The 22,437-nt window shown below is 45.7% G+C and overlaps 2 protein-coding genes across 6 annotated transcripts in view; both read left to right on the top strand.

Moving 5' to 3' along the window:
• The window catches only part of LOC117868503 (zinc finger protein 501-like), a 118,084-nt gene that overhangs the window by 9,169 nt on the left and 86,478 nt on the right, over positions 1-22,437 (top strand). The gene's annotated exons all lie outside the window — the stretch shown is intronic.
• LOC117868502 (zinc finger protein 436-like) overlaps positions 1-22,437 on the top strand; it is a 44,244-nt gene that overhangs the window by 9,212 nt on the left and 12,595 nt on the right. Inside the window, exon 4 of one of the 5 annotated variants that reach the window (XR_004643652.1) lies at positions 18,403-18,725. The exons of 3 other annotated variants lie outside the window; for them this stretch is intronic. The gene's annotated coding sequence lies outside the window, so the exon portion shown is untranslated. Of the gene's footprint in view, positions 1-4,311; positions 4,460-18,402; positions 18,726-22,437 lie in introns of those variants that run through there. One more of the 5 variants, XR_004643651.1, reaches the window with a different exon arrangement.

Raw genomic sequence — 22,437 nt, 5'->3', positions numbered from 1 at the left:
CCCGTTGAGCCCGATGATCTAGCCAGCTTTCTATCCACCTTACAGTCCATTCATCCAGCCCATACTTCTTTAACTTGGTGGCAAGAATACTGTGGGAGACCGTATCAAAAGCTTTGCTAAAGTCAAGAAATAACACATCCACTGCTTTCCCCTCATCCACAGAGCCAGTTATTTCCTCATAGAAGGCAATTAGGTTAGTCAGGCACGACTTCCCCTTCGTGAATCCATGCTGACTGTTCCTGATCACTTTCCTCTCCTCTAAATGTTTCATAATTGATTCCTTGAGGACCTGCTCCATGATTTTTCCAGGGACTGAGGTGAGGCTGACTGGCCTGTAGTTCCCCGGATCCTCCTTCTTCCCTTTTTTAAAGATGGGCACTACATTAGCCTTTTTCCAGTCATCTGGGACCTCCCCCGATCGCCATGAGTTTTCAAAAATAATGGCTAATGGCTCTGCAATCTCACCCGCCAACTCTTTTAGCACCCTCGGATGCAGCGCATCCGGCCCCATGGACTTGTGCACGTCCAGTTTTTCTAAATAGTCCTGAACCACTTCTTTCTCCACAGAGGGTTGGTCACCTTCTCCCCATGCTGTACTGCCCAGTGCAGCAATCTGGGAGCTGACCTTGTGCGTGAAGACAGAGGCAAAAAAATCATTGAGTACATTAGCTTTTTCCACATCCTCTGTCACTAGGTTGCCTTCCTCATTCAGTAAGGGGCCCACACTTTCCTTGATTTTCTTCTTGTTGCTAACATACCTGAAGAAACCCTTCTTGTTACTCTTAACATCTCTTGCTAACTGCAACTCCAAGTGTGATTTGGCCTTCCTGATTTCACTCCTGCACGCCTGAGCAATATTTTTATACTCCTCCCTGGTCATTTGTCCAATCTTCCACTTCTTATAAGCCTCTTTTTTGCATTTAAGATCAGCAAGGATTTCACTGTTTAGCCAAGCTGGTCGCCTGCCATATTTACTGTTCTTTCTACACATCGGGATGGTTTGTTCCTGCAACCTCAATAAGGATTCTTTAAAATACAGCCAGCTCTCCTGGACCCCTTTGCCCTTCATGTTATTCTCCCAGGGGATCCTGCCCATCTGTTCCCTGAGGGAGTCAAAGTCTGCTTTTCTGAAGTCCAGGGTCCGTATTCTGCTGCTCTCCTTTCTTCCTTGTGTCAGGATCCTGAACTCGACCATCTCATGGTCACTGCCTCCCAGGTTCCCATCCACTTTTGCTTCCCCTACTAGTTCTTCCCTGTTTGTGAGCAGCAGGTCAAGAAAAGCTTTGCCCCTAGTTGGTTCCTCCAGCACTTGCACCAGGAAATTGTCCCCTACACTTTCCAAAAATTTCCTGGATTGCCTGTGCACCGCTGTATTGCTCTCCCAGCAGATATCAGGGTGATTAAAGTCTCCCATGAGAACCAGGGCCTGTGATCTAGCAATTTCTGCTAGTTGCCAGAAGAAAGCCTCGTCCACCTCATCCCCCTGGTCTGGTGGTCTATAGCAGACTCCAACCACAACATCACCCTTGTTGCTCCCACTTCTCAACTTTATCCAGAGACTCTCAGGTTTTTCTGCAGTTTCATACCGGAGCTCTGAGCAGTCATACTCCTTTCTTACATACAACGCAACTCCCCCACCTTTTCTGCCCTGCCTGTCCTTCCTGAACAGTTTATATCCATCCATGACAGTACTCCAGTCATGTGAGTTGTCCCACCAAGTCTCTGTTATTCCAATCACATCATAGTTCCCTGACTGTGCCAGGACTTCCAGTTCTCCCTGCTTGTTTCCCAGGCTTCTTGCATTTGTGTATAGGCACTTAAGATAACTCAATGATCGTCCCTCTTTCTCAGCATGAGACAGGAGTCCTCCCCTCTTGCGCTCTCCTGCTTGTGCTTCCTCCCAGGATCCCATTTCCCCACTTACCTCAGGGCTTTGGTCTCCTTCCCCCGGTGAACCTAGTTTAAAGCCCTCCTCACTAGGTTAGCCAGCCTGCTGGCGAAGATGCTCTTCCCTCTCTTCGTTAGGTGGAGCCCATCTCTGCCTAGCACTCCTTCTTCTTGGAACACCATCCCATGGTCGAAGAATCCAAAGCCTTCTCTCCGACACCACCTGCGTAGCCATTCGTTGACTTCCACGATTCGACGGTCTCTACCCCAGCCTTTTCCTTGCACAGGGAGGATGGACGAGAACACCACTTGCGCCTCAAACTCCTTTATCCTTCTTCCCAGAGCCACGTAGTCTGCAGTGATCCGCTCAAGGTCATTCTTGGCAGTATCATTGGTGCCCACGTGGAGAAGCAGGAAGGGCTAGCGATCCGAGGGCTTGATGAGTCTCGGCAGTCTCTCCGTCACATCGTGTATCCTAGCTCCTGGCAAGCAGCAGACCTCTCGGTTTTCCCGGTCAGGGCGGCAGATAGAGGACTCAGTCCCCCTGAGGAGGGAGTCCCCGACCACCACCACCCTCCTCCTCCTCTTGGGAGTGGTGGTCGTGGAACCCCCATCCCTAGGACAGTGCATCTTTTGCCTTCCAATCGGTGGAGTCTCCTTCTGCTCCCTTCCCTCAGATGGGCCATCTAGTCCACTCTCCGCATTAGCACCTGTAGAGAGAACATGGAAACGATTCCTCACCTGTATCTCCATTGCTGGTGCATGGACGCTCCTCTTTCTTCTTCTGGAGGTCACATGCTGCCAAACCTCCTCACAATCCTTCTGTCCCTGCTCCGCCTGCTCTGAATCTTCAGAACATTGTGGCCGTAGAAGCATCTCCTGACGTCTGTCCAGGAAATCTTCATTTTCCCTTATGCAACGCAGAGTCGATACTTGTTTCTCCAGCCCTCGAACCTTCTCCTCCAGTATGGAGACCAGCTTGCACTTTGTACAGACAAAGTCACTTCTGTCCTGCGGAAGAAAGTCAAACATGGCACAACCTGTGCAGGTTACAACAGCTGATCGCTCACCTTCCATATCACCGTCCTCTTAGGAGCTTCCTAAACTGTTGCAGGAACTACGCGGAGAAACCTGCAGATGAAAGCCTCAGTGCGCTCTCCCTAGGCGAACTCCCAGGCAAACTCCCGCTGTTAGCCTCTGCTGTTAGCCTCTGCTGTTAGCCGCTCAGCTGGTTCGCTGCTGACTGCCCTTATATACCAGTCAGGCCCACTCAAGGCCCAGCTGGAACAAAGCACTCCCAATTCACACTTTTCAAACAAACAAGCAAGCAATCAAGCACACGGTCAAACTGACCAACTGTCCCAGCAGCAGACACTCAGATACTCACCAACACAGCCCCCCTAATGCAGCACTTAGCGTACCTCCTCTCGGACAGCTCCCAGGCAAACTCCCGCTGTTAGCCTCTGCTGTTCGCCGCTCCTGCCACACTGCACTTCAAAACTTATTGAATGCCAGCCTTCTGTTGCTTGGGCAGTCCTCTGGGGCGGAGTGGTTGGGTGCCCAGAGCCGCCCCCTTCCCCCCCGCATTCTTGGGCATCTGGGTGAGGAGGCTATGGAACCTGGGGAGGAGGGCAGTTGGTTACACAAGGGCTGCAGCAGCAGACTCTGCTGCTGCTGCCTTTCCTGCACCTCAGCCATACACTGGAGCATATCAGTTTGATCCTCCAGTAGCCTCAGCATTGCCTCCTGCCTCCTCTCATCACGCTGCTGCCACCTCGCCTCTTGATCCCATCACCCCTCATCTTGCGCATCCCTCCTGTCCTCGCGTTCATTTTGTGTTTTCCTGGACTCTGACATTGTTTGCCTCCATGCATTCTGCTGGGCTCTTTCAGTGCGGGAGGACTGCATGAGCTCAGAGAACATTTAATCGCAAGTGCGTTTTTTTTTCACCTTCTTATCTGCGCTAGCCTCTGGGATGGAGATGATAGTGGTAGCATTGAAACATTTGCAGCTGCAGGAGGAAAAGAAAGGAGAGTTGGGTTGACCATTTAAAAGGAGGGGCTAACGTTTTTGGGTTGACGTGCAGCACAAACTCAACTAATCCCCCCCTCACACCCAGTTCTCTGAGATGATTGCTTCACCTCTCCCCCGACCGTGTGGCTAACAGTGGGGATGATCATAGAATATCCGGGTTGGAAGGGACATCAGGAGGTCGTCTAGTCCAACCCCCTGCTCAAAGTAGGGTCAATCCCCAGACAGATTTTTGCCCTAGGTCCCTAAATGACCCCCTCAAGAATTGAGCTCACAACCCTGGGTTTAGCAGGCCAATGCTCAAACCACTAAGCTATCCCCTATACATACAAGCATCTGCAGGAACGGCCACCTCTGAATGTCACCTTAATAAAATTCCCCTATTTCAACCAGGTGACCATGAATGATATCACTCTCCTGAGGATAACACGGAGAGATAAAGAACGGATGTTGCTTGACTGCAATTCCAGTAGCTTTACTGGCCGCGAATACATCCCAAGTCTTCAGGGCAAATTAATCATTAAACATGCTTACTTTTAAACTTTGTATTATATTTACAAAGTTACTCACCAAAGGGGCCTTCTTCGCCTTCAAGGTCCGGGAGCCTGGGTTGGGCGGGTAATGTATCCAGGTGATAAACAGTTCCTGGCCGTCGGGGAGAACAGTTTCTCCATTTGCCTGCTGTGCGCTATCTTCCTTATCCCCAAAATCCTCATCCCTGTTGCATGAGACTCCCTTGCAGGAGTCCACGTACAGGGGTGGGGTAGTTGTAGGGGCACCCCCTAGAATTGCCTACAGCTCATGATAGAAGCGGCATGTCTGGGGGTCTGACCTGAAGTGGCCGTTTGCCACTTTGGTTTTTTGGTAGGCTTACATGAGCTCCTTAAGTTTCATGCAGCACTGCTGCGGGTCCCTGTTATAGCTTCTGTCCTTCATGCCCTTGGAGACTTTCAAATATTTTGGCATTTCGTCTTTTGGAACGGAGTTCTGATAGCACGGATTAGTCTCCCTGTACAGCGATCAGATCCAGTACCTCCCGTTCGGTCCATGCTGGAGCTCTCTTGCGATTCTGGGATTCCATAGTCGACTCTGCTGATGAGCTCTGCATGGTCGCCTCTGCTGATCAGCTTGCCACGCTGGCCAAACAGGAAATAAAATTCAAAAGTTCGCAGGGCTTTTCCTGTCTACCTGGCCAGTGCATCTGAGTTGAGTGTGCTGTCCAGAGCAGTCACAATAGAGCACTCTGGGATAGCTCCTGGAGGCCAATACCGTCGAATTGCATCCACACTACCCCCAAATTCAACCCGGCGATGTCGATTTCAGCACTAATCCCCTTGTCAGGGAGGAGTATAAAATGCGGTTTTAAGACCCCTTTAAATCGACAAAAATGGCTTCATTGTGTGGACGAGTGCAGAGTTAAATCGATCTAATGCTGCTAAATTCATCCTAAACTTGTAGTGTAGACCATGGCTTAGACGTTCATAATGTCACCACCCCTTTACCCTTGCACTCCGGATTCCTTCACTTACCCTCACTGAGCATTGGAGACCATTAGCACATATGCCACCAGAATGCTGACAACACTCGTGGCAAGAACACACCCTTGTGCACCTTCATTGACACAACCTACAACACTTAGCACTGACATGAGGAATACCTGTTCCTTCAAGATTCACATGCCCCTCTCTTCTTATCACAGTCCCAGCTCTGCCAAGCTGCTCCAACTGTTCCCTCCACTGTTCATGTACAGCTACAGCTGACACAGTGCGTATAGCTGAAGTGCATGGAGATAAGTGGTTGTATTCAAATCTGTTGAACACAACACGAACAATGGCATGTTCTTAGTCTTCCCTCCTATTGATCATTGATCCTTACATTTTAAGGCCAGGAGATACTATTAGGTCGTATAGTCTGACCTTCTGTATAATACAAGCCATACAGTTTCATCCAGTTACCATTGTAGTGAGCTGAATACCTTGTGTTTTGATGAAAATATCTTCCAGAAAGACATCCAATATTGAGTTGAAGACTTCAAGAGATGGAAAATTTGCCACTTCCCTGGTTAGTTGGTAAACCTTTGCACCACCCTTACTGACTTATTCCCAGTGACGTTTGCTAGCTTCAAGGTTCGGGAGTAGGGGCAGAGTTAAGCTTCATTTTGCAGGTGTGGTGTGTAGTTCTTCATTTGCTGGTTTTCAGATGTTTTAATTTTCACCACTCTCCACATTCTGGAAGGGCATGAGGCAGCACTAGGCAACCTTAACTGTACTTTAATATAGTTTACAGAATCATAGGACTGGAAGGGACCTTGAGAGGTCATCTAGTCCAGTCCCCTGCGCTCATGGCAGGACTAAGTTATCTAGACCAGGGATCTTAAACTTAATTTACTTAGGGCCAGTGCCAGTCCTCAGATCCTCCCAGCGGGCCAATAATGTCACTCATGCCACCCAAAACTCTGCCCCCCACCTGCCTAAGGCTCTGGGAGGGAGTTTAGGTGCAGAAGGGGTGAGAGGTTGGGCTCTGGGAGGGAGTTTGGGTGGGGGAGGGGGTCGGGTGCAGGTTCTGGGATGGAGTTTGGGTGCAGGCTCTGGTCTGGGGCACGAAGTGGGGGTGCAAGAGGAGGGGGTGGGGTTGCAGGCTCTGGGAGGGAGGAGTGGGCAGGGGTGCAGGCTCTAGGAGGGAGTTTGGGGGCAGGGAGGGGGTGGGGATGCAGGCTTTGGGAGGGAGAGTCGGGGGTGTGACACTTACCTGCGGCTCCAAGGCTGGGTGGGCTGGGGGGCCCCTAGGCACCGCGCCCCCCTCCCCCCAGGCACCGCTGCCGCAGCTTCCCATTGGCCACAGGGGCACTAGGAGTGGTGGCAGTGCACGGAGACACAGCCCCACCCCGCCCTGGGGCTGCAGGAGGCCAGCAGACATGTGGAGCAAGCAGGCAGATGCCGCTCAGGTTCGCTGCGCTGCCAGGGCCCCGGGCCATTTTAAATCGCCTGGGGGGAGGGGGCGGCAGGTGGGGCCAAGGGAGAGACCTGGCCCCAAAACTGCTGCAGCCCCTTGGGCCACATTGGGGAGATTTGCAGGACGTGAGTTTGAGACCCCGATCTAGACCGTTCCTGACAGGTGTTGGTCTAACCTGCTCACAAAAATCTCCAATGATGAGAATTCCACAACCTCCCTAGGCAGTTTATTCCAGTGCTTAACCACCCTGACAGGAAGCTTTTTCTAATGTCCAACATAAACCTGCCTTGCTGCAATTTAAGCCCATTGCTTCTTGTCCTATCCTCAGAGGTTAAGAAGAACAATTTTTCTTCCTCCTCCTTGTCACAATCTTTTATGTACTTGAAAACTTATGTCCCCTCTGTCGTCTCTTCTCCAGACTAAACAAACCTAATTTTTCAATCTTCCCTCGTAGGTCATGTTTTCTAGACCTTTAATCATTTTTGTTGCTTTTCTCTGGACTTTCTCCAATTTGATCACATCTTTCTTGAAATGTGGCACCCAGAACTGGACACAATACTCCAGTTGAGGCCTAATCAGCACAGGGTAGAATGGAAGAATTACTTCTCGTGTCTTGCTTACAACACTCCTGCTAATACATCCCAGAATTATGTTAGCTTTTTTTGCAACACTGTTGACTCGTACTTAGCTTGTGGTACACTATGATCCACCAGATCCCTTTCCGCCGTACTCCTTCCTAGGCAGTCATTTCCCATTTTGTATGTGCGCAACTGATTGTTCCTGCCTAAGTAGAGTACTTTGCATTTGTCCTTACTGAATTTCATCCTATTTACTTCAAATCATTTCGAATTATAATCCTATCCTCCAGAGCACTTGCTTGGTATCGTCTGCAAACTTTATAAGTGTACTCTGTGCCATTAGCTAAATAATTGAAGATATTGAACAGAACTGGACCCAGAACTCATTCCTGCAGGACCCCACTCATTATGACTTCCAGCATGACTGTGAACCACTGATAACTAGTTATACGCCCACCTTAAAGTAGCTCCATCTAGGTTGCATTTCCCTAGTTTGTTTATGAGAAGGTCATGCAAGACCATAGCAAAAGCTTTACTAAAATCTTTACTTATGGACATTTAATTTCCTTGATTTAGTTTAATTGGACTTTTTTGCCTCTATAACTGTGTCTATTTTAGAGCTTTTGCCGGCAAGCTATGTCAGGTAGGGATATGGTTTTTCACACCACTAACCAACAGAGCAATGCTGAAAAATGCTTAATTAGTCCCGTATCTCCATTCAGATTTGAGAGCACCTCAGAATATTGTTCTTAACACACAAATATTGATATGAGGACAAAACTTCCAAGAGAAACTCCTTCAAAATGTAAGCAGAATCCACAACACATCATCTGAAACTTGTTGGTGATAAGGCTCAGACTCAAATGTATGATGTAGCTCAGGTTCAATGGCCATAGCATGTCCTCTTGATCCAGCCAATTGCTGTGACAGCAGATTGCTGGAAACCCACCAGCTGTTAACAGACCTTCATCTTGCTGCACATGTGAATTTCATTCTCTTTGACTCATCATTTGATGGTATAGGGAGGAGGGTTTAGGGTTTGTTAGGAACTGGGGAACCTCTTGGGAAAGGAGGAGCCTGTACAGGAAGGATGGGCTCCACCTAAACCCAAGTGGAACCAGACTTCTGGTATGTAAAATGAAAAAGTTCATAGACAAAATTTTCAAATAAGGGCTGGGGGACGGCAACAGGTGTGGAGGAACACATGGTTCAGACAGAGCAATCCCTTAGGGGAGGATCTTTTAATGGTTATTCTCCATATCCTAGTAAAGAGGAAAGGATACAAGTTCATAAGGAACACGTAGTAGCTGAAGAGAAACAGTCAAATGAGAGTCCTATTCAGTTACATCACATGAAGGCAGACAAATATTGACAACGTTTATAAGTTCTTGTAAACAGATGCAGAAAGGCTAAATCCTAAGATGAGTGAACTTGAGTGCCTGGTTTTAAATGAGGGTATTGATATAATAAGTATTACAGAAACTTTGTGGAATGATGATAATCAATGGCACCTGGTAATACCAAGATTCAAACTAGATAGGAATGACAGAGTAGATTGTGCTGGTGGGGCAGTGGCACTATATGTAAAAGAAAAAACTGTCAAATATAGTAAAAACAAGTTTAAATGAATGAAACTGCCATAAAATCAGAAATTCCATGCTTGAATAATAAGAGTATAGCAGTAGGAATATGTTACTGACCAGGATGGTGATGGTGATTATGAAATGCTTAGAGACATTAGAAAGGCTATAAAAATAGAAAACTCAGTAATAATTGGGGATATCAACTATCCCCATGTTTACTGGATACATGTCACCTCAAGATGGGATAAAGCTTTTAGATACCATTAATGATTGGAGCAGGTAGTCCTGGAACGCACAAGGGGAGAGGCAAGTCTTGATTTAGTCCTAAGTGGCACACAGGATATGATCCAACAGGTGAATACAGCTGAACCACTTGGTAATAGAGCAGGGGTGTGCAAACATTTTGGCCTGAGGGCCACATCGGGGTTCCAAAACTGTATGGAGGGCCAGGTAGGGAAGGCTGTACCTCCCCAAACAGCCTGGACCCTGCCTCCTATCCGCCCCCTGACTGCCCCGCCCCCCGTTCCTTGTCCCCTGACTGCCACCTCCCGGGACCCCACCCCCTATCTGACCCCCCCTGTCCCCTGACTGCCCTGACCCCTATCCATACCCCCACCCCCTGACAGAGTCTCCGGGACTCCCACACCTATCCAAACCCCCCGTTCCCTGTCCCCGACTGCTCCCCCTCTCCCCAGAATCTCCGCCCCATCCAACTGCCCCCTGACTGCCCCCCAGGACTTCTGCCCCTTATCCACCCCCCCTCCCCCACTCCCCGCCCCCTTCTATGCCGCTCAGAGCAGCATGTCTGGCAGCTGCTCTGCCTGGCAGGAGCTTGCAACCCTGCTGCCCAGAGCACTGGTGACACGGCGAGCTGAGGCTGCAGGGGAGGGGTCGGGGGCTAGCCTCCCCGGCCGGGAACTCAAGGGCCGAGCAGGACGGTCCCGCGGGCCGGATGTGGCCCGCAGGCCCTAGTTTGCCCACCTCTGTAATAGAGACCATAATGTAATTAAATTTAACATCCTGGGCGGGGAGGAGGAATATATGAAGAACTCCATCATAGTAGCATTTAATTTAAGAAAGGGGAACTACACAAAAGAAAGAAAGCTAGTGACATGGAAATTAAAAGGAACACTCACAAAAGTGAAATGCCTGCAAGCTGCATGGAAACTTATTCAAACCACCATCATAGAGGCTCAAAATAAGTGTACTCCAAAGGGGGGAAAAAAAACAAACAAACCAGTAAGAGGATTCAAACAATATCACCAAGGCTAAACAACGGAGTAAATAAGGCAGTTAGAGGCAAAAAGGCATCCTTTAAAAATTGGAAGTCAAACCCTACTGAGGAAAATAGGAGCATCAATTCTGGCAAGTCAAGTGTAAAAATATAATTAGGCAGTTCGAAAAAAGAATTTTGAAGGGGAACTAGGAAAAGTCACGGACATTAATGCCAATTTTTGGAAGTACATCACCAGCAGGAAGCCTGCCAGACAATTAGTGGGGCTGCTCGGTGATTGAGGTGTTAAACAAGTGTCGATAAAGGAGGTTTTCAAATAAATTGATAATTTAAACATAAGTCACCAGGGCTAGATGGTATTCACCCCATAGTCCTGAGGGAACTTGTATATGAAAAGTGCAGAACTACTGACTGCAGTATGTAACCTCCCACTTAAATCGGCTTCTATACCAGATGATTTGGGATAGCTAATGTAATACCAATTTTTTTAAAAGGCTCCAGCAGTGATCCTGGCAATTAGCGACCAGTAAGCCTAACTTTAGTACCAGGTACATTGGTTGAAGCTATGGGAAAGAATAAAATTATCAGACACAGATGAACACTATTTGTTGGGGAAGTTAACATGGATTTTGTTAAAGGAAATCATACCTCGTCTATTAGAATTCTCTGAAAGGGGTCAGCAAACTTGTGGACAAGACTAATCCTGTAGATATAATGTACTTGGACTTGTAAAACAGCTTTGACAATGTGACCTGTTCCTGACTTTTACTAAAAATATTTGTGACGACGTGGGGATCTGTGGGTGCCCACAGTGTCTGCATCAGGCAGCTGTGTAGGGGGTTAGGAGCTCCAGGGGCCCCCCACCACAGGTTGCATGTCAGAGCTGCTGGGGTTCCCGCTGCTCACAGCAACCGGGAGCTATAAGGTACCCCTGCCACCCGCAGTTCCTCACCACCGCAGACTGAAGTCACAGGGGTCTCTGGAAGTCACAGATTCCGTGACTTCCGCAACCTCCATGACTAAATCGTAGCCTTACTCATAAGGAAAGTAAGAAGTCATGGATCAGTAACTGGTTAATACACAAGAAACAAAGGGTAGGAATAAATGGTCAGTTTTCACAATGGAGAGAGGTAAATAGTTGGGTCCCTAAGGGATCTGTACAGTGTTGTTCAGCAGATTCATAAATGTACTGGAAAAATGTGTAAATGAGGAGGTGGCAAAGTTTGGAGATGATGCAAAATTACTGGCATTAAGGCCAAAGCAAACTGTGATGATTTACAAAGAGATCTCACAAAACTGGGTGATTTGGCAGCAAAATGGCAGATGAATTTCAATGTTGATAAATGCAAAATAACACATTGTATCTATAGTTGGGATATTTTTTCCGAAGTGATGGGGTGTAAATTAGCTGTTCCCATTCAAGAAAGCAATCTTGGAATCATTGTGGATAGTTCATTAAACAAATCCACTAAATGTGCAGTGGCAGTCAAAAAAAGATAAACAGAATATTAGGAACCATTGGGAAAGCGATAGGTGATAAGACAGAAAATATCATAATGCCACTGTATAAATCCATGATATACTACACCTTAAATACTGTATGCAGTTCTAGTCACCCCATCCAAAAAAAAGATATTAGAACTGGAAAAAGTGCAGAGAAGGACAACAAACAAACATGATTAGGGGTATGGAAAACCATCCATAGGAGGAGAGATTAATAAGACAGACTGGAAAATAATAACTATGAGGGGATATGATACAGGAATATAAAATCATGAATGGTGTGGGGAAAGTGGATAAGGAAGTGTTATTTACCCCATGTGGTGGAAGTAATAGGCAGAAAATGTATAGCAACCAAAAGGAAATATTTCTTCACACAGTGGAACTCATTGCCAGGGGATATTGTGAAGGCTGTAATTATTATTATTATTTTTTTTAAGAAATTAATGGAGATATCCCATCTCCTAGAACTGGAAGGGACCTTGAAAGGTCATCGAGTCCAGCCCCCTGCCTTCACTAGCAGGACCAAGTACTGATTTTGCCCCAGATCCCCAAGTGGCCCCCTCAAGGATTGAACTCACAACCCTGGGTTTAGCGGGCCAATGCTCAAACCACTGAGCTATCCCTCCTCTAATTTGCATATTAATTCAAGTTCAGCAGTCTCTCTTTGGAGTCTGTTTTTGAAGTATTTTTGTTGCAAAATTGCCACCTTCAAGTCTGTCAGTGTGTGGTTAGAGAGGTTGAAGTGTTCTCCCACTGATTTTTGAATGTTATGATTCCTGATATCAGATTTGTGTCCATTTATTCTTTTGCGTAGAGACTGTCCGGTTTGGCCAATGGCAGAGGGGCATTGCTGGCACATGATGGCATATATCATGTTGGTAGATATGAATTAATATGCAAATTAGATACAATTAACTTAGGTCTAAACAGAGACTGGGAATGGTTGGGTCATTACACTAATTGAATCTATTTCCCCATGTTAAGTTCTCCTCACACCTTCTATGGGTCATCTCGATTATCACTTCAAAAGATTTCTTTTTTCTCCTGCTGACTATAGCTCATCTCAATTGATGGGCCTCTTACAGTTGGTATGGCTACTTCCACCTTTTCATGTTCTCTGTATGTATAAATAGCTTCCGTGTGTTCCATTCTATGCATCCGAAGAAGTGGGCTGTAGCCCACGAAAGCTTATGCTCAAATAAATTTGTTGGTCTCTAAGGTGCCACAAGTACTCCTGTTCTTTTAACTTATTTAATACCACTTTCCCAAAGAGGCAGTATGCTCCGTACACCAGCTGAGATAGATACCAAGTGACTGACTTTAGTCAGGGGATAATCAGAACCATAGTTTGAGCCTCAGATGTGTGCAAGAAACTGTTATAAGAACAAGGTGATTTTTGTCAAAAGCTTGTGTTAGAAGGGCTGTATTTCAGGAATCTCTGGAGCAATTAACGTCATCTTTGGACCACTAATCCTGTCCTGCACCCAGATGATGATGAGTTTATTTCATGGCAATGTGAGTAAGCATGTACATTTTAGAGAAATTAGAATAGTTGGCCTTTAAACAGAAAGTAATGCTGAACCCTAAATCTAGTGGAGCTGGTGGCCTGCTATGATAACTTTCCAAATGCCTGGAGGGTGTTGCAATCATGTGCAGACTAGGAGACAGTGTGAGAGTCTCATTCAGGAGCCCTTGACACAAAGGAGGGCAGAAAGCATGAGGAGGGGAGAAGATGGAGAGCTGGAGTTTGTGGGGTGCCACAAGGCAGGGAGGCGGAGAGCAGAGGCAGTGAAAGGGAGAGGGGTGTGGAGGATTTAGAGGGAATCAGGGATGGTCGGGTACAGTGGACAGAGAAGGGTGAAGGGAGTCAGGGAGGAGAGGAGCTCCTGGGAACTGGTAATGGTGTGAGCTGGGCAAGTGGGGGACTGGGAATGGGGAAAAGGGGGTGGAGGGTCCAGCAGTGGTGCTGTTGTGGAGGGAGGGATGGGTGGCAGAACTGGGTTAGCTGGAAGTGAGGAATACTAGGGGTAGAGGGATGGGGGAGTGAAGGGGTTGGAGAGTGGTTACTCTAGGAAGCAGGAAGGGTCTGGTGGGGTGGGAAGGTTTCCAGAAGACAGATTTGGAGCACTCCACTGAGGCTGCTTTTGCAAAAGTCTCTAATGACCTTTCCCTAGGCAAAGCTCAGAGCCAGTACTCCATCTTCCTCCTTGACCGGTCAGCTGCCTTTGACATCACTGACCATGGTAGTCTTCTTGAAATCTAATCTTTTGTCCTCTCCTGCTTCTCCTCCTACTTCTCTAATCTCTCCTTCAGTTTGTCCTTGGACAATCCTCCTCATCCCCACTCCAACTTTCTGTGGGGATTACATAGGCTCTGTCCTTGGTCCACTTCTCTTCTTCTGTACCTTATCTCTAGGAATCTCATCCACAAACACAAATTCAGCTACCGCGACTCACACATCTAACTCTCTGGTCCAGACCTGTCTTTCTTTCCAAACTGAAATCTCAGCCAAAACAAAAAACAAAAACAAACAAACAAACCGAGGAGTCCTTGTGGCATCTTAGAGACTAACAAATGTATTTGGGCATAAGCTTTCATGGGCTAGAACCCACTTCATCAGATGTATGAAGTAAAAGATACAGGAGCAGGTATAAATACATGAAAGGTCAGTCTAATGAGATCCTTTCATGTATTTATACCTGCTCCTGTATCTTACTTATATATGGAGATATACCTATCTCGTAGAACTGGAAGGACCCTGAAAGGTCATTGGCTGTAGCCCCCCCTTCACTAGCAGGACCAAGTACTGATTTTGCCCCAGATCCCTAAGTGGCCCCCTTAAGGATTGAATTTACAAACCTGGGTTTAGCAGGCCAATGCTCAAACCACTGAGCTATCCCTCCCCCTTCATACAGCTGATGAAGTGGGTTCTAGCCCATGAAAGCTTATGCCTAAATAAATTTGTTAGTCTCTAAGGGTACGTCTATACTTACCTCCGGGTTCAGCGGTAAGCAATCAATCTTCTGGAATTGATTTATTGCGTCTTATCTAGACTCGATAAATCGATCCCGGAAGTGCTCACCGTTGACGCCGGTACTCCTGCTCTGCGAGAGGAGTACGCGGAGTCGACGGGGGAGCCTGCCTGCTGCGTGTGGACCCGCGGTATTTAGCTATTGATTCAGAGATCAAAGGGGAATATTTACGTTTAGATGAATCTTAGGTGAAATAATGTCCTTGTCTATATGTCGCTTTGAAGTTTGTGATAACTACTTATCCATTGAGCAGTTTCTTATGTTAATCCATGTAGTCAATTACTGGTGAGGTTTAGGAAAGGATGGTTACATCAAAAGTCTATTGTTTACCCAGGACTGAGTGGTCAAGTGGGTGCTAGAAAACTGTATAAAAGACCCTTTGGTCCTGATCATGGCTTGAGGTTTCATGCAGGGGAAGCCAAAGACATAGGGATTGAGATCCCAGTTCTAAGCTGAATCACCCTGTAGATGATATTCGGACATTGGACTATAACCTACGGACTAAACTTCTAAAAGAACTTTTTGCAACTACAAAGCTCACCATCTCTATTAATCTGAATTTCAAGATTATACTCATGTCTGTATGTATGCTGATCTTTTAACCTATACTCTTTCTTTTTAAAAATTTTTTAGTTTGGTTAATAAGAATTGGCTGTAAGCGTGTATTTGGGTAAGATCTGGAATATTCATTAACCTGGGAGGTAATGTGACTGGTCCTTTGCGATTGGTAGAATTTTCTTATATGATTAAGATTTTCAGTAATCCTCATCATATTTGTTGTGGGTGTCTAGGTGGAGACCTGAGGCTGGGTTACTTTAAGGGAACTGTGTTGTTGACTTCTGAGTAACCAGTAAGGTATTGTAGAAGCGGTTTTCTGCTGGTTTGGTAAATCTAAGTATTGGAATATCCACCAGCTTTTGGGGTTGCCTGCCTCATTCTTTGCAGTTCACCCTAATTGAGTGACCTCAGCTGGCTCCCCTGGGATCCTGGTCACAACACAACTCTTCGTTTTCCCCCCAAGCCAACCCCGACCCCCTTTCTGTATCATTGCAGACACCACCACCATCCTTACTGTCACTCGCGTCTGTGCACTGCACATAGGCTGCAACACAGGCCTTTCTCTAGGGCAGAAGTTAATATGCGGCTCCTTGTATAGGCACCGACTCTAGGGCTGGAGCCACAGGTACCAATTTTCCAATATAACGGAGGGGTTGAGCAGTGAGAACCCCCGGCTCTGCCACAGGCCCTGCCCCCACTCCATCCCTTCACGCCCCCTCCCCTGAATCTGCAGTGCCCTTGCTCCTCCCCCCCTCGAGCCTCCTGCACACCACGAAACAGCTAATCAGGAGGTGCGGGGAGGGAGTGGGAGCTGCTGACATATTACTGCGGCTCTTTGGCAATGAACATTGGTAAATTCTGTCTCCTTCTCAGGCTCAGGTTGGCCACCCCTGCTCTAAGGCCTCACATGCAGCTGATTTCTACATCTTGAATTTTCTTTCTGCATAATATCTCTAAGATACAGCCTTTCCTATCCATCCACAAAGCTAAGACTCTTGTCCGGGCTCTCATAGTCTCCTGTCTCAATTACTGCAACATTCTTTTCTCTCCCTTGACAAATGCAATCATGCCCTGCTCAGATCCATTGAGAATTCAACATCCACAAAGCTAGCTCACTATCCTCAAATGTGACTTGTGAGGAAGGGTTGAAAGAATCTGTCATGTTTAGTCTTGAGAAAAGATGACTGGGGATGGGAGGACCTGATAACAGTCCTCATATGTTAAGGGCTGTTGTACAGAGGATGATCAACTGTTCATGTGTACTGAGGTAAGAGAAGTAGTAATTGTCTTAATCTATAGTCATGGTTGTTAGGTTGGATATTAGGAAAAACTTTCCAACTGTGAGGATAGGCAAGTACTGGGATAGGTTACCTAGAGGTTGTGGAATCCCAATCCCTGGACGTTTTTAAGAACGGATTAGACAAATACCTGTCAGCCATGGTCTATGTATCCTTGGTCCTGCCTCAGGGCTGGAGGATTGATTAGCTGACATCTTGAGGTAATTTTACTCTTGCCTATCTGTGATTTTTATGATTCATTATCCTAGCCCTCTGCTTTGACCTCTGGAGAATGAGGATTTATTTAGTAGTTATGTTAATGAAAAATGTTAATGGATCAGCTTCCCTCTCACTTTGCTTTGTTAGCCATTGGTTGTGAAGGAATTAATTCCTCTTCTGGGATGGGGACATAATTGCTCTTTAAGTAACATAGGTGTGACCAGGGTCCCAGGGGGGCCACACTGAGGTTACTCAATTAGGGCAAACGGCAAAGCATAGGGCAAACAATCCCCAAAGCTGGTGGATATTCCAATACTTAGATTTACCAAACCAGCAGAAAACAGCTTCTACAATACCTTACTGGTTGCACAGAAGCCAAAACACAGTTCCCTTATAGCAACCCAGCCTTGGGGTTCCACCCAGACACCCAAGTCAAATGTGATGAGGATTTCTGAAAATCTTAATCATAAGAAAATTCTACCAATCCCAAAGGACCAGTCACATTACCTCCCAGGTTAATGAATATTTCAGATCTTACCCAAATACACACTCACAGCCAATTCTTATAAAGTAAACTAAAATTTATTTAAAAAGAAAAGAGATTATTGGTTAAAAGATCAGTATGCACAAAGACATGAGTACAGTTCTGAGATCAGTTTCATAGTAGAGATGATGAGCTTTATAGTTGAAAATAGTTCTTTCAGAATTAGTCCAATGTTCATATCCAGGGTACTGGAGATCTCAGTCTTATGACTGACACTTCCCCTGCATAAAGCATCAAGCAGATCTGAGATGAAAGTATCAGGTCCCAAGAGTTTTTATACAGTTTTCTGGCAGCCTCTTGACCATACAGTCCTGGGTGAACAATAAGCCTTTGAAGTAACCTTCTATTTCCTTAACATCATGGGTAATTAACCACATGGATTAACATAAGGTAGTTTATCAAACTTTAAAGAGACATACAGACAATGACATTATTTCACTCAAGATTCATCTAAATGTTAATATTACCATTTGATCTCTGAATCTATAGCTATAGTAATAGACAGGAACTGTCTGTTTGCATGGCTAACATCTAACATGGAATGGCCCAAAATACCATTTACATACTTTCCTAACATGTCTCTAAAGGTTGAATCTGGGTCAGTTAGCCTGCGAACTGCTTAACTCTTGCTGGCCATGTGTCTCAATAGGCCTGTCTCCATTTATATGGATACGCTAATCAAGAACAGTCCACATGTGAATGATTCACACTGGATAATGGAAGTCTCAAACTGGGCATTAATGTGTAATGACTGGGATCCAAGGGAAGCAGAACATGGGAACACAACTGCACTGCACTTTTGGGACACAGGAACTAGGGTACAAACCAACTGGGTTTCAAGTTTGCTGCTATCCAGGGAAAAAAGACTGAGACAAGGAGAGAGAGAGAGAGATGAAATCGCGGAAGCTTTGGAAAAGCTGGGCAGATGACTCTGCCAAAATGAATATAGAGTTCAGTTTTGCTTTACTGAACTAACCAAGAGATCTGTAAATCCTATGTTCCAGTTGCCTAAGCAATGCGGTCTTGTTCTGAAAAGGCTGTCTTGGATTGCTGCAAATACCTATTGGCTGCAGCACCCCAGAAGAGATGGTGTATACAAGCAGTCTGAAATCATTTGGACTGACTGAAGTGCCATCATGATACAAAGGGGTGCTGCCTCCAGCAGGGCCTGTTTCAGAGAAGTGGAGCTGTGGGGATCACCCTACAAAAGGCAAGTAGCACATTATGGTTATGACTGCACTGCTACTGGGAGACATCCTCTCAGCCTGAATCCACAGACTTGCACTGGCAGCCATGATAGGGGGACCTGGGCCCACCCAACTCCCCTGGGTCTGCGTGGTCTGCCACTGGGTCAGTGTGGAATCCAATCGCAACACGCTGACCTTACATGGGTGGGAGATACCACTCACTCTACCTCCATGGATCACTTCCTGCTGTGTTTGCTAAAGCTGCAGTTCATTTGATGTTGGGGTCTGTGGACTCTTCAGCACAAGTAACTCCCTGGGACTTCGACTCCAGATGTTCAGCTATAGGCAGCAGGTCTCTGGTCTGTGCCTCAGGATCTCTGGCTCCTGCAGAAAAGGGCTGGAACAGCTCCTGGGCTGGAGCCTCCACCAGGTGTCCTTCCTCCTTGGCAGTCAGTGCTGACTGAGCTGGACTGCTGTCCTTTATACTAGCACAGCAGTTGGTGCATGCCCAGCATGGTCTGAGGGGCAGGACTTCCTCTGCCCATAATGTGGGATTAATCCTTTCCTGACTAGTGTGGGGTATGTACACCCTGTCACAGGGGTACAGTAATCTGGAAAGCTTGAGAGCCACTGGTATAGAGGAGACTAGCTTATTCAGGAAAGCAGAAGCAGGGTAAAAAGGGAGGAGGTGCTGCATTATATGTTAAAAATATATACACTTGTTCTCAGGTCCAGAAAAGGGTGAGAAGCAGACCAGCTGAGGTTTTCTAGGTAAAGATAACAGGAATAAAAAATAGGGGTGACCTCATTGTCGGGGTCTACTATAGATAATGAAATCAGGATGAGAAGGTGGATGAGGCATTTCTAAAGCAAGTGATAGAAATATCCAAAACACAAGACCTGGGGTAGTCATACGGGACTTAAACTACCCCAATATCTGTTGGAAAAGTAATACAGCAAAACACAAAATGTCCAGTAAGTTCTTGGAGTGTACTGGAAACAACCTTTTTGTTCAAGAGTGTGGCAGAAGTAACCATGGGGACAGCTATTTCAGACTTCTGTATGGCAAGAAGGGAGGAATTGGCAGGAAATCTGAAGATGGAAGGCAATTTGGGTGAAAGTGAACATGAAATGACAGTTTTTTTATTCTAAGGAAAGAAAGGAGTGAGAGCAGCAGAATAAGGACTTCTAAAAAGCAGACCTCAACAAATTAAGAGAACTGGTAGGTACAATCTTATGGGAAGAAAATCTAAGGGAAAAATGTCTTCAGGAGCCTGGCAGTTTGTCAAGGATGCAATATCAAAGTCATAACTGCAAACTAACCTGATGTGAGGGAAAGAAAGGAAGAAATAAGAGGCCAAGATAGCACCACAGTAGCTCTTTAATGACTTGAAAATCAAAATGGAATCCTACAAAAAGTGGAAACCTGGACAAAATGCAGTGGAGGAATATAGAAGGAGAGCACAAGTAAGTAGTGAGAAAATCAGAAAGACTAAGGCACAAATGAGTTACACCTAGCAAGCACAGAAAGGCTATAAGAAAAGATTCTATAAATACATTAGGAGCTAGAGAAAGACAAAGGAAGGTGTAGTTCCTCTACGTAGGAGGGAGCAAAAACTAATACCTGAGCTTTCTTGATGTCATAAGTTATTTAATGCCTATTTTACTCCAGTCTTTACTAAAAGGGTAAATTTTGACCAGATACTTAACACAATATTAAAAGTGAAGGGGAAGGAAGACCAGCCAAAATAGGGAAAGAACAGGTTAAAGAAATATTTAGATAAGTTGAATGTATTCAAGTCAGTAGGGCCTGATTAAATTCATCTTAGGATCCTTAAGAAACCAGCTGAAGCAATCTTGGAACCATTAGCAATTATCTCTAAGTACTCCTGGGGAAGGGATGAGGTCCCAGAAGCCCGGAGAAGGACATGTATCTTTAGTATGTATCTTTAAAAACAGGAACAAAAAGGACTTAGTGCAGTCAAGACCAGTCAACTCCTACTTCAATACCTGGAAAGCTACTGAAACATATTATTAACCAATCCATTTGTAAGCACCTAGAGAATAATAGTGTCAAAAGTTATAGCCAGCATGGATTTGTCAAGAACAAATCATGCCAAGCCATCCTAACTTTGTTCTTTGAATGGGTTATGCTAGGGCTCTCCTCCACCCCACCCCCCTTGGTTCTTGTCATGCAGATAGAAAACAGAAGGCCAGAGTCCAAAGTGCAGGCAATGCAATGTTTATTGGGGTTAAAAAGCAGCATAATCTAGTTCTGTACACCAGCAGAGCTTTTCCTTCCCCTTCCTACCCCCCTCCTTCTTAGTAGGCTTAATTATAGCCCTAGTGCACGCCCTTGGCACCACCCCTGGCCATCTATGGTCAAGTTCCATTTTGAAGGATCTTGAGTCTGAGGGCTTTGGTACCACCTCTTTTGTATCCCATGGGAGGGGTAGGGAGTGAGGTTATGTACCGGCCAGGGTTACCTTTTCTTTGGCTTTTTGTGTGTCTTATAGTCCTTCCCGTCCCCCCGCCCATCCTCTTGCCCCTCCCAACTGGTTGCTTGACCTTGTCATGGGAGAGGAGTTGGGCAGCCGTCAATTATACACTCGCATATCAAATTCCCACCATATCTAGCAACACTAACTCTATTTCTTACCGTTTCTCGTTATACTAAAAAACCTTATGTGGCTGTAGGCAGAAGCAACACATAGTATCTTTGTTCCTTGTTCACATATGTCAATAAAGATATAAGGCACAATTCTATGTTAACGACTTCAAAATTCAAACAGGCAAATAAAACCCCTTTTTTCCTTTTTTCTTTGGGATCCTCCTGCCCAGGTATCCTGAGAAAAGCATAGGACATATGGTGGCACATTTCCTGATAGGGGCAGGCATAAAGATGAAATGTGTTGGTGCTCCATTTGCCCCACTGCCCACTGTGCAATATAAGTGCCCTGCACCTTCCCTCATACAGACCTACCACATATATTTCAAGTCGTATTTCAGATTCCCTGTAATAATGTGCCCAAAAAGGTTGTCTGTTACACTTTTGTGGAGTGCCTATTACATTACTTATATGTTTCAATTAGTGGTTGTGCTTTGTGTGTCTGTGGGGAAGTAGTAGATTTGCTATATCTTGATTTTAGTAAGGTTTTGACATAGCCCCCTGTGATATTCTCGTAAGCAAACTAGAAAAATATGATCTGGGTAGCTAAGATAGATCACAACTAGTTTAAAGACTGTACTGAAAGAGTAGTTATCAATGGTTTACTGTCCAGCTTAGAGGGTGTATCTTGTGGGGTCCCACAAGGATAAGTTCTGTGTCCAGTACTATTCAATGTTTTCGTTACTGACTTGGATATTGGAGTTTAGAGTATGCTTCTAAAGTTTGCATATGACACCAAGCTGAGAGGGGTTGCAAGCACATTGGTGGACAAGATTAGAATTCAAAATTACGTTTACGAATTGGAGAATTGGTCTGAATGAACAAGATTAATTTCAATAAAGGCAAATGAGAAGTGATTCACTTCGGAAGGAAAAATCGAATGCACAACTACAAAATGGGGAATAATTGGCTAAGTGGCAGTACTGCTGAAAAGAATGTAGGGCATATAGTGGATCACAAACTGAATATGAGTCAACAATATGACACAACTGCACAAAAGGATAGTGTTCTGGGGCTACTAATAGTAATTTGATCTATAAGGCACTGTAATTGTCCCGCTCTACTCAGCACTGGTGAGGCCTCAGCTGGAGTACTATGTCCATTTCTTTGTGCCATACTTTAGGAATGATATGGAGAAATTCAAGATAATCCAAAGGAGAGCAACAAAAATGATGAAAGGATTA

Source organism: Trachemys scripta, chromosome 21, assembly GCF_013100865.1.
Source record: "Trachemys scripta elegans isolate TJP31775 chromosome 21, CAS_Tse_1.0, whole genome shotgun sequence".
Taxonomy (NCBI): Eukaryota; Metazoa; Chordata; order Testudines; family Emydidae; genus Trachemys; species Trachemys scripta.
The sequence above is the reverse complement of the archived record's forward strand: the minus strand, read 5'-3'. Positions and strand labels throughout refer to the sequence as shown.